The following is a 10,778-nucleotide window of genomic DNA, read 5'->3' on the forward strand; positions in this document are numbered from 1 at the left end:
CAGCGATGCGTCTAAATTTGAATTGGGATGTGTTCTTATGTAGGAGGAACGGGTTGTTGCTTATGCATCTCGTCAGCTGAAAGATCATGAGAAGAATTATCCGGCGCATGATTTAGAATTGGCTGTGATTGTGTTTGCTCTTAAGATCTGGTGGCACTATTTGTATGGAGAAGTTTGTGAAGTATACACCGATCATAAGAGTTTGAAGCACTTGTTTTCTCAGACGAGTCTGAACATGAGGCAGAGGCGATGTCTAGAGTTAATCAGTGATTACCAGTGTGAGACCAAGTATCATCCATGGAAGGCAAATATAGTTGCAAATGCTTTGAGTTGAAAGTCGCACTTGGAAGATGAAGCTGAATCGTCAGGATTGGATTCTTTACTTTGCAGGATGAAAAGACTTCTTATTGAAAGTTCACAACAAGAGGAAGTGTTATCTTCAATTCTTGATATTCGAGTAGTTGATTTTGAGGAATTGAAGACTCTTCAAAGGAAGGACCCAAAGCTATATGATATTAGAAAAAGAGTCAGAAAATCTAGAGGGCCATTGCATTATAGTATGGATAAGGATGAAATTCTTCAGTTCCGAGATCGTAGAGTAATCCCCAAAGATTCAGAATTCAAGGAGCGAATAATGGCAGAAGCTCATGCGGCCCCTCATTCAGTTCATTCTGGCAGTACGAAGATGTATCGAGACTTGAAAAAAAATTATTGGTGGGAAGGGATGAAGAAGGATATTGCCTTGTATATAGAGAGATGTCACACATGTCGTTAAGTCAAGTCAAGATCCACTGGTATGCTCCAACCCCTCCCTATTCCTGAGTGGAAGTGGGACAACAGTACGATGGATTTTGTAGTGGGCTTACCGAGGACTCCTAGTGGAAAGAACTCGGTTTGGGTGATTGTTGACCGGTTAACTAAGTGTGCTCATTTCTTGCTTGTTAATAACACTGATTCTTTAGGAAAGTTGACTCGCTTGTACGTAAAAGAGATAGTGCGGTTGCAAGGCATACTGAAGAGTATTGTATCGGTTCTGGACCCAAGGTTCACATCTTAGTTTTGGAAAAGTTTGCATGCAGCATTGGGTACTAAGTTGAAGTTTAGAACTGCATATCACCCTCAGACGAATGGCCAATCAGAGAGCACTATTCAAACCCTTGAAGATATGTTGCGAGTATGTGTTATGGAATTTCAAGGAAGTTGAAAAAATCACTTGCCGCTCATAGAATTTGCTTATAATTATAGCTTCCATGCGTCCATCCAGATGGCTCATTATGAAGCTCTTTATGGGAGGAAGTGTAGATCGCCTTTGTGTTGGGATGAAGTCGGGGAGAATAAAATAGTTGGGCCTGAAATAATTCAAGAAATGCAAAGTCAAGTTTGGATTATAAGGGATAAAATGGCAGCAGCTCAGAGTCGTCAGAAAAGCTACACAGATACAAGGAGGAGAGAGTTATCTTTTGAAGAAGGTGATTGCGTTTATCTCAAAGTCTCCCCCATGAAAGGAGTTAAGCGTTTTGGTAAAAGTAGGAAACTGGATCCGAGATATGTTGGCCCCTTTCAGATTTTGGAGGAGGTAGGATCCGTCGCTTATAGAATTGCATTGCCAGAATATTTTGGAGAAATTCATGATGTTTTTCATGTATCGTCTTTGAAGAAGAGTTTTGGATAACAAGAGTCGCGCTTTGTCGACCCAGAGCGTATTCAGTTGCAACCGGATCTTACTTATGAGGTTGGAAAGGGCAACAGTTGAGATCCAAGATGATACCTTTGGTAAAGGTGGCATGGGGAGATCCGTTAGCTCAAGATTTCTCTTGGGAGAGAGAAGCAGCCATGAGAGAGCAGTATCCCTATTTGTTTGAGTAAATGACGGTACGTTTTTTAAACTTATACTCAATGGAATCATGTGGCTTGTTTTAAGTTAGTATTTGATCTTGCAAATTTCGAGGACGAAATTTATTTTAAGGGGGGAGGATGTGATACCCCGTCTTTACGTGTATTTTCACTGAAGGAATATTTTAATTTAATTAATATATGAGTTCTTTTATTTTAATTTATTGTATTTTAATTGGATTTATTTAGTTGTTAGTTTTTGCTATTTATTTATTATATTTTAGCTTGATGCGGTGTCTAAATTATTTTAGTCGTTTTATAGTTTTTAAAATTATTTTCGTCAGATCAGTTTTTGGAATCCGGAGGTGAGGATTAGACCTCATTTCTTCTTCCCATCTTTTCTTTTTCCCTTTTTCTTTTTCTCTTTTCTTTTTCTTTTCCTTCTTTTCTTTTTCTTTCTTTCTCTTTTTCTTTTTCTTTCTTCTCCGTTCTTCTCTTCCTCGCACTGCACGTTCTCTCTCTCTCCTCTATCGCCGTTTGCCTTCTACAGCCCAGACCGTCGCCTTCCAGCCACCATGGCCTACACCACCCACCCAGTTCTCTTCCCCTCCGACTGGTGAACCTTCCCACCAAGTTTCACCTTCATCTGAACCGCTGTTTGCCCCCGAGAGCCCCTCCAAGCCGCAAGGTTTTTGTGCATTTCCACCGCCGTCGTTCCACCTCCGGCCACCATCTCTTCACCACTTCATTACCTACCTCTTGCCATCCTAAACCACCCATTTCTGGCTCTGATCCGTTGTCAGAGCAACTCCCACAAGCTCATCCTTGTTTTTGCCATTTTTCACTTCTACCGCCATTTCCAGCACCACCCATGGCCAACTCTCTCTTCCATTAGCTTCATAAATATCTCTAGGCAATTCCCCATCAATTTTAAGTCTTGGTTTGTCCCCGTTCGAAAGTGGGTATTTGACAACCCACGGCCACATTGTATTTTACACTGTTACTTTACTTTTTCTCAGCCGTTTGCAGCTCCTTGATCCTTCGAAAATTATCATATAGTGCTATAAGTAGTTTCCAAACTCTATTTTAGATTTAAATATATTATTACTTTTACAATAAATTCATTGACTGGTTGGTTATTTCGGACTGAATCCGAGGAGTCAGGGGTCAGATTGATTTGAGGATGAAGTTGTTTGTTATTGTTGATATTGTTATTTGTTGGATGAATTGTGTCTTAAGGTGTGCATTGCATGGTGCATTCATGTGCATGTATTAAATTGAGAAAAAAACTGGCTTTATTTGTGTAAATGGGTTTTCGGGTGCGTGTATATCATGACCCTAAGCCAGGATGGGGTATTATCTTGGCGGAGCTTCTTTGGTCACTCGGGAGTGGATAATACTGAGTGACATCTCCTGGGTTGTCATTGGGCAACGATTGGATCGCACGATACGGTAACGCTGTCATGTCGACTCTGTGGTTCCTAGGCTGGCGGGAACTATAGGTTGGCTTGGTCCAGGTACATGCTGGGTGCGAGATTGGGCATCGCTCATTTAGGTGTCATATGCGTAGTCGTTACCTGCATTGTGGTACAGGAGTCAGAGTGTGCGGATGATCCTTAGGGGAGATCATGGTGCATGCAATAATTGGAACAGGTTTTAGATTTGGATACGGGCCATTTTCTGGGAAAATGGTAAGGTTTTGCTTAAGGTTATTGTGATCCATTTTTTGGGAAAATCGTGGTTTTCTTGATTTGGACTATTATCTGGGATAATGGCAAGGTTTTGTTTAAAGGATATGTTTTGGGCCAAAATTAGATTTTTTTTGTGTGCATGGAAAAAATGTGGATGATATGTGTTTTTGGCATCATTTCATGCATATTGTTGAATTTAATATATTTTTATCTTGTAGCGTTTGGAATGTTACTTACTTGCGGCACCATTTTGGTACCATAGATTTTGATGCAGATGTTGAGGAGGAGGAGGAGGCTGAGCCCGAGGAGGCGGCTTCGCCAGAGTTTTGATTTGGAGTTTTATGCCTTGTAATTTGGTTTTGAAACGATATTTGAAATTTGTAATATTTTATTATGTATGTTTTAAACGGGTTTGTATTAAACAAAAAATTCTGGTACTTAGTTATAAGACTTTTATTATCCGCTGCGTGTTTTTATTGTACACTTGTTGCATGTACACACATTTGGCACTTGGCGATGGGATGCGTGACCCCGTATTGTCATCATCCCGATGCCTCGATCTCCACGCGTCCGTACGTGGGAATTCGGGACGTCACATTATTAGTTTTACATGGAAAAATGGTTAATAGGTACAAATTTGAGTTGTAATTTAAATTGGTTAATATCATGGTTTATACTTAAAGTTATAACCTGTGATACCCCATTTTTACTTGTATTTTCACTGAATGAACTTTTTAATTTAATTAATATAGTAGTTCTTTTATTTTAAATTATTATATTTTAAATTAGTTTTATTTTAGTTTGCTGTAGTGTTTAATTTATTTTAGTCATTTTATAGTTTTTGGACTCCGGAGGTGAGGATTGGACCTCAATTCTTTACCTCATCTTTTCTTTTTCCCTTTTTTCCTTTTTCTCTTTTCTTTTTCTTTCTTTTTTCTTCTTCTTTTCTTTCCCGGTTTTCCCCTCCTGCACGCACGAACTCTCTCTCTTCTCTCTCCCGTCGCCGGCCGACGTGGCCTACACAGCCACCACCATCCTTATTGTAGTCCCCATGAAGGAACATGGATGTTTGGGTTGAGTGAATAAATTAATATTTTATGAAGTTTTATAGATTTTATAGTTGTGATATTGAAGTTGATATTAAGTAATAAGAGCTAACTCTTCGGATCTCTGGGAACGGGGGGTTACACAATACCTATAAAAATCAGAGAAGATCTTTATTACCATTATACGTGACATTCATACCCATTTCCCCTCCTCTATTAAGAAAATTTGCTGCTCTATTATCTTCCCAAAATTGATGACACCACGAAATTTATCCCCTTAAGTTCCTTTAGCAAAACCTCCCAAAAATTCTAAAGATACCATAAGGTACATTTTCCGTTGCGAAGGCACCACATAATTAGACAAGGAATTAAGCCAACTAGAGTACCTTTGAATTTGAAAGACGATTTCTTAGCATAATCAAACCAAGTAGCTACTCTATTCTTCCATGGTAATCTGTACCTACACAGAATACCTAGAGTAATACTAGCATAAGACTAGACATCTAAAGCCACAACCCCCATAGAAAAAATATGGTCAGTGTTTTCTATGCATCTTCGATCACAACAATCACACACTGAGGCAACAGACACACCTTTTCTTTGAACACGATCATCCACTAAAAAACAGTCAAACCAAATTTTTCACAAACATATTGAAATATGTTAGGTAACAACTAGTGGTAATTTCTGACCTCTTTTTCTCGCTACCTCCCATGCTATGCTGGTTGAAAAAGTGCCATCAGAGGAAGGCTTCCACACAAATAGATCTGAACCTTGTTTACCACCAGACGACAGCTATAATATTTCCTCAATGATCTCCTCACTAACCAACTCCCTAAGGATATCCTCATCCCAAAATTTATTAGACCAACAATCTTTAATACACAATCTATTGTTAGCAATATCTTCAACCCTCATCGAAAGGGCGCTTGACACCAGACATCGATCAAACTAAAAGGAAGCATTACCACCATGCACAAGGACTTTCACATTGTCCATAATTTTCGGCAGCATAGTCACAATCGATCTCCAAAATCTAGAATTAGTTAGTCTCGCAAAGTGAGATGAATAATGACCATTTCTAAGGTATTTGGCATGGAAAAATTCAGGCCATAGATTATTGGTAGACAGAATTCAAAAGACAAACTTCATATGAAGTGATTTCTGGACCTCTTTAAGATCTCTCACGCCCAACCCTCCTTCTTTAGTATGCATGTAGATTTTACTCCATGAGCGCCAATGATACTTTCTTTTACCATCAATCTCTCCCCAAAGAAAATTACCTAACAAAGATTTAATTCGAGACAATGAGATTGAAGGCACACTCATCACAAACAATAAGTGGATTGGCATATTTGATAAAACATGCTTCACTAAAATCAATCTACTACCTGGTGATAACAACTTGAACTTCCAACCGGCAACTTTTTTCCTCACTTTTTCAATCAATGGTTCAAAAACCCGGGCTGTCTACCTACTTGAGATCAATGGCGCACTCAAATAAGTGATAGGAAACTTTCCTCCCTTAAAACTTGTAAGGCTCAACAAACTCTTCTTTCATGATGCCGAAATCAATTTAGAAGGAAATATAGCAGATTTGTCTCTGCTAATTTTTTGACTAGACCATTTCTCATAGATTTCAAGAGTGTGCACCAAATTTCTAAAACACCTCATAACCCCCATTAGCAAAAATAAGAATGTCATCATCATTTAGTAAATGTGAAACCAAATAAGCACCAATCAGATGATGAAATTTTGCAACCAACTTTCCTCAAAATTTTTCCTAATTAGCCTCATCAACACTTCTTCTATAATGATGAATAAATAAGGGGAAATAGGATCCCCTTGGTGCAATCCCCATGCAAACTGAAAATAGCCTTTAGAGGTTCCATTCATCATAACAAAAAACTACTGAGTCTGCACACAATTTGCAATAAGCCGACAAAAGTTTTTCAGAGAAATCAAATGCTCGAATCACATTCAACAAGAAATCCCAATTCACCCTATCATATACCTTGGCCATATCAATTTTCACAATACATTACCACCAATAGTTTTTTAATGTAGCGAATGAACCACCTCCTGAGCAAAAGAATGTTCTCGAAGATACTTCACCCAGGAATAAAAGTACCTTGTTCATGCGAGACCAACTTATCAAGAATACAAGTTAGGCGATTCACAATAATCTTTGGAAAGATTTTATAAGCCAGAACACAAATTAATAGGGAAAAATTTGTGAAAACTGGAGGGTTCTGAGACTTTCAGTATAAGAACAATAAATGAAGAAGAATAAAACCCGGTTAGAGGAGCACCCCTGAAAAAATCTCTTGTGGCCTCCACAACATCCTCCTTGACAATATCCCAGTAGGACATAAAATTCCGATCCAAAACCATAGGGACCAGGGCTACTATTCTTTGGGATGGAAAAAACAGCTTGATTCACTTCCATTTTAGAAGGTGTTGCACATAACCAACTGTTCTCTTCATCCGAAATTTTCTTCTCAATAAGCATCGAAAAATCACAAGGTTCCACCATAGGTGAATTGGTAAGGAATTTACAAAAACATTCCGTAGCCTCCTCATGGACTTCTTTAGCATTATTAACAAGGACCATTTTATTAATAAGGCCCTTAATGTGTCTCTGATTAATGACCAAATGAAAAACCTTTGAGTTTTGATCTCCCTCGGTCAACCACTTCTTCTTAGCAATTTGGCCTAGCCAAGAAGCTTCCTTTTTTCCCATAATTCAATCTTAGTTTTAGTAGCCACAAAATCATCCTTGAGCTCCTCAGAGAAACCCATTTGAAGTTGGTTTTCCAGCAAATCTAACCTCTTCCCCAAAGCTCAAAGATTAGCATCCACCCTACCAAACGCATTTTTATTCCATGCATGAAGCACTATCTTAGTTCTTTTTAGCCGAATAGAAAGCTTGAAGAGCCCAATTGCCTCATCCTGCATATTCCAAGCTTCCTTCACATACACACAAAAAAAAAAAATTACCCTTCATGGAAACACCACATATTAAGAAAACAAAATGGAGATGGCCCATAGGAAGAAGCAATCTGGTCTGAAAATACTACCATCGGACGATGATCAGAAGATTTGCGACTCAGATACTTAAAATGAGCTGAAGAAAAAAGACTGGCAAATACATTATTCATGAGTGCTCTATCGAGTTTGGCCCAACTTTTGGACACTCCCCAATGCTAATTACACTAGGACATACTATGACTGGAACTAGATAATTCTGAAAGGCCACAATGATCTATGCAATCATTAAACTTTGACATCACAATAAGAGGCCAAGGATTCCCACCAATTCTTTCTAAATCCCTATGAATAACATTAAATCACCCATTACTAACCATGGTTGATCCATGGCTAGCCTCTCTTCTAAATCAAGCCATAACATGATGAGCATCCCATTTAAACCACCCAGTCACAGTTTGGGATGTACAGAGCACAACTTCAAAACTATTTGGGTTACTCCAAAAGACTCACAACTTGCCACCTTGATTAGCATTAGAAACATAATGATTAAAATCCAAAAAACACCGATGAGTAGCCATACAATTTTTAGCAACAAAAGGCTCCAAAATAGCAAATAAAGAAACCTTAAATTTATTAAGAAGCTTCTTCAATCTTCCTCTAGAACTGCCCAACTCTCTAATATTCCAGAAAAATATTATATCAATCATAAATTCAATTTTGAGATTGGGTATGCACCCGTTGTGATTTTCTCATTGTCTTTTCCTCCTCCATCTTTGATTTACCATTAGTCAAATGATGATCCACATCTAATTCATATAATTTTTCTCATCATCATAAGAAATTTAGCCCTCTCTTGATCAGATTCATAGGCCCACGCTTGCTCCCCCTGAAGGACATGTAGTTGTGGATCAACATGAACTTCATCAGCTTTATTCTTAACCACCAGCTCCTCCACCGTAGCCTAAATAACAGGCGCACCTATGACATGCTAGGCAACAATAACCTGAAGAATTTGCTTCATCACATGTGTTTCTTTTTCAACAACCTTATTTCCCTCTAGAATATCTTGTGAATTATTGGTACAAGCATTAGGAATCCCCTTGACACCCCCTTCTTCAAGAACCACATTATCCACCAACACCTCTTTATTATTTTGTGGTTGTCAAACCTTTTTTCCTTTCAATTGATTACTCATGTACTTGATTCAAGATTTCACATCTACAATTATTTAATTGATTACACGAATCTTTGCTTTAATTTCCAAATCTATAATGTCTAGATTTGTAATCTTTGCTTTGATTCCTTCTATTTATGTTTCTTGTTGTTAAAATCAGATTAATCTTTTTTGAAAATTGCAATTATTGTTGCTGCTTGTAACCGAATCTATATTAGAAAAAGAAAGAAAGAAAGAAGGTAGCATATTCAAAGGTTGCTACATAGTTATTAAAAAAAAGAAGGCAGCGTATTCAAAGGTTGCTGCATAGTTATAAGAACAAAGGAAAGAAAGAAAGAAAGAAATTTTGAAAATGGCTATTTGAAATACTTTGCAATCCAAAAATTGAAGTGATTTGATGTTGATTGATCTTTTCCTCATACAAATTCCTTGAGATCTGTGTCATTTTATTCATTTCTTATTTCTTGAATCTATTGCTAGTTGGAATAATACAAGGTTGTGTCTTGATTTAGTTCAACTACTTTTTAAAGAACTTGAGAGGGAAAATAGGTAAGGTAAAATGCAAGAGCAGGTGAGAATAGTATTGGAAAAAGCCAAAAGAGTGAAACACGAGTGGAGTGACATTATTGAGCGTAAACACGTAAGGGAGTGTGTGAAGTTTTACCGCTAACATTCTTGTTTTACAGTGCATTAAAAAATGTCTCATAAGAGTGACTCAACACCTAAGAAGGAGGCAGGTAACTCATTCTTTGTGTTGCAGGGCATGCAACAATAGTTTGAATGATTGAATTTGGTTTTGGGGTGGTGAGCGATAGGAGAATGAAGAAGATGATGAGGATGAGGAAGACATAGCATCTAAAGTTGAAATAGGTGGAATGGGCAGACCTAGAGGAGGTACGCGTGAAAGAGGACCTAGAAGAAATCCAAGGGGTTGAGATGGGATAGGAAATTTGGGAGCATCAAAATGAAAATACCATCTTTTCAAGATATGACCCTGAAGCCTATTTAGAGTGGGAGAAGAAAATAGAGTTGATTTTTTACTGTCACAATCATTCATATGAGAAGAATGTGAAGCTAGCGGTAACTGAGTTAATTGATTATGCAATTATTTGGTGGAATCAATTAGTGACCAATAGGAGGAGGAATCATGAGAGACTTGTAGAAATATGGGGTGAGTTGAAAGCTCTCATGAGGCAGAGATTTGTACATAGCCACTACTATAAAGACCTCTACCAAAAATTACAGAACCTTACACAAGGGTCTAAGAGTGTAGAGGATTATTATAAGGAGATGGAGGTGGTTATGACTTGGGCTAATGTAAAGGATTATCGGGAGGCCATAGTGGCCATATTTTTCAGTGGTTTGAATAGGGACATAACCAATATAGTTGAGTTGCAGCATTATGTGGAGGTAGAAGATATGATGCACATGGCTATGAAGGTGGAGAGGTAGTTAAAGAGAAAGGGGGGTAGCAAGGTATACTTCAGGTTCTAGCACTCCTTAAAAACCAAAGCGGTATAGAAATGATCGAGCTGTAGTAAATGGGAAGGCCGACCCACCTAAGGGAAAAGATGAGGGAACTAGCAAGAAGAAACCCAAGGTAGATTTCAACATTCAAGAAATAGAGATATTAAATGTTTTAGATGTTTGGGTTCAAGGCAAAGCACGTCTCAATGTCCAAACAATAGGGAGGTGATGACTGAGAGTGAGGATGATAGTGGTGAGATGCTCGAGTTGGTCGATGCTAGTGATGATGGTGGAGTGGAATACCTCGTAGAAGGTATGTATCTTGTTGCTAGGCATGCTCTCAATACACAAATTAAGGTAGATGATATGGAGCAACAGAGAGAAAACATATTTCATACTAGATGTTATGTAAACAACAAGGTATGTAGTATGATTATAGATGGAGGAAGTAGCACCAATGTAGCTAGTCCCAGCCTAGTTAATAAGTTGTGCTTACCTTTACTAAAGCATACTAGACCTTATAAGTTGTAGTGGTTGAATGAATGTGAGGAGGTCAAGGTCAGTAAGCAGGTTTTG

This window comes from Carya illinoinensis, chromosome 7 (assembly GCF_018687715.1).
Source record: "Carya illinoinensis cultivar Pawnee chromosome 7, C.illinoinensisPawnee_v1, whole genome shotgun sequence".
NCBI lineage: Eukaryota > Viridiplantae > Streptophyta > Magnoliopsida > Fagales > Juglandaceae > Carya > Carya illinoinensis.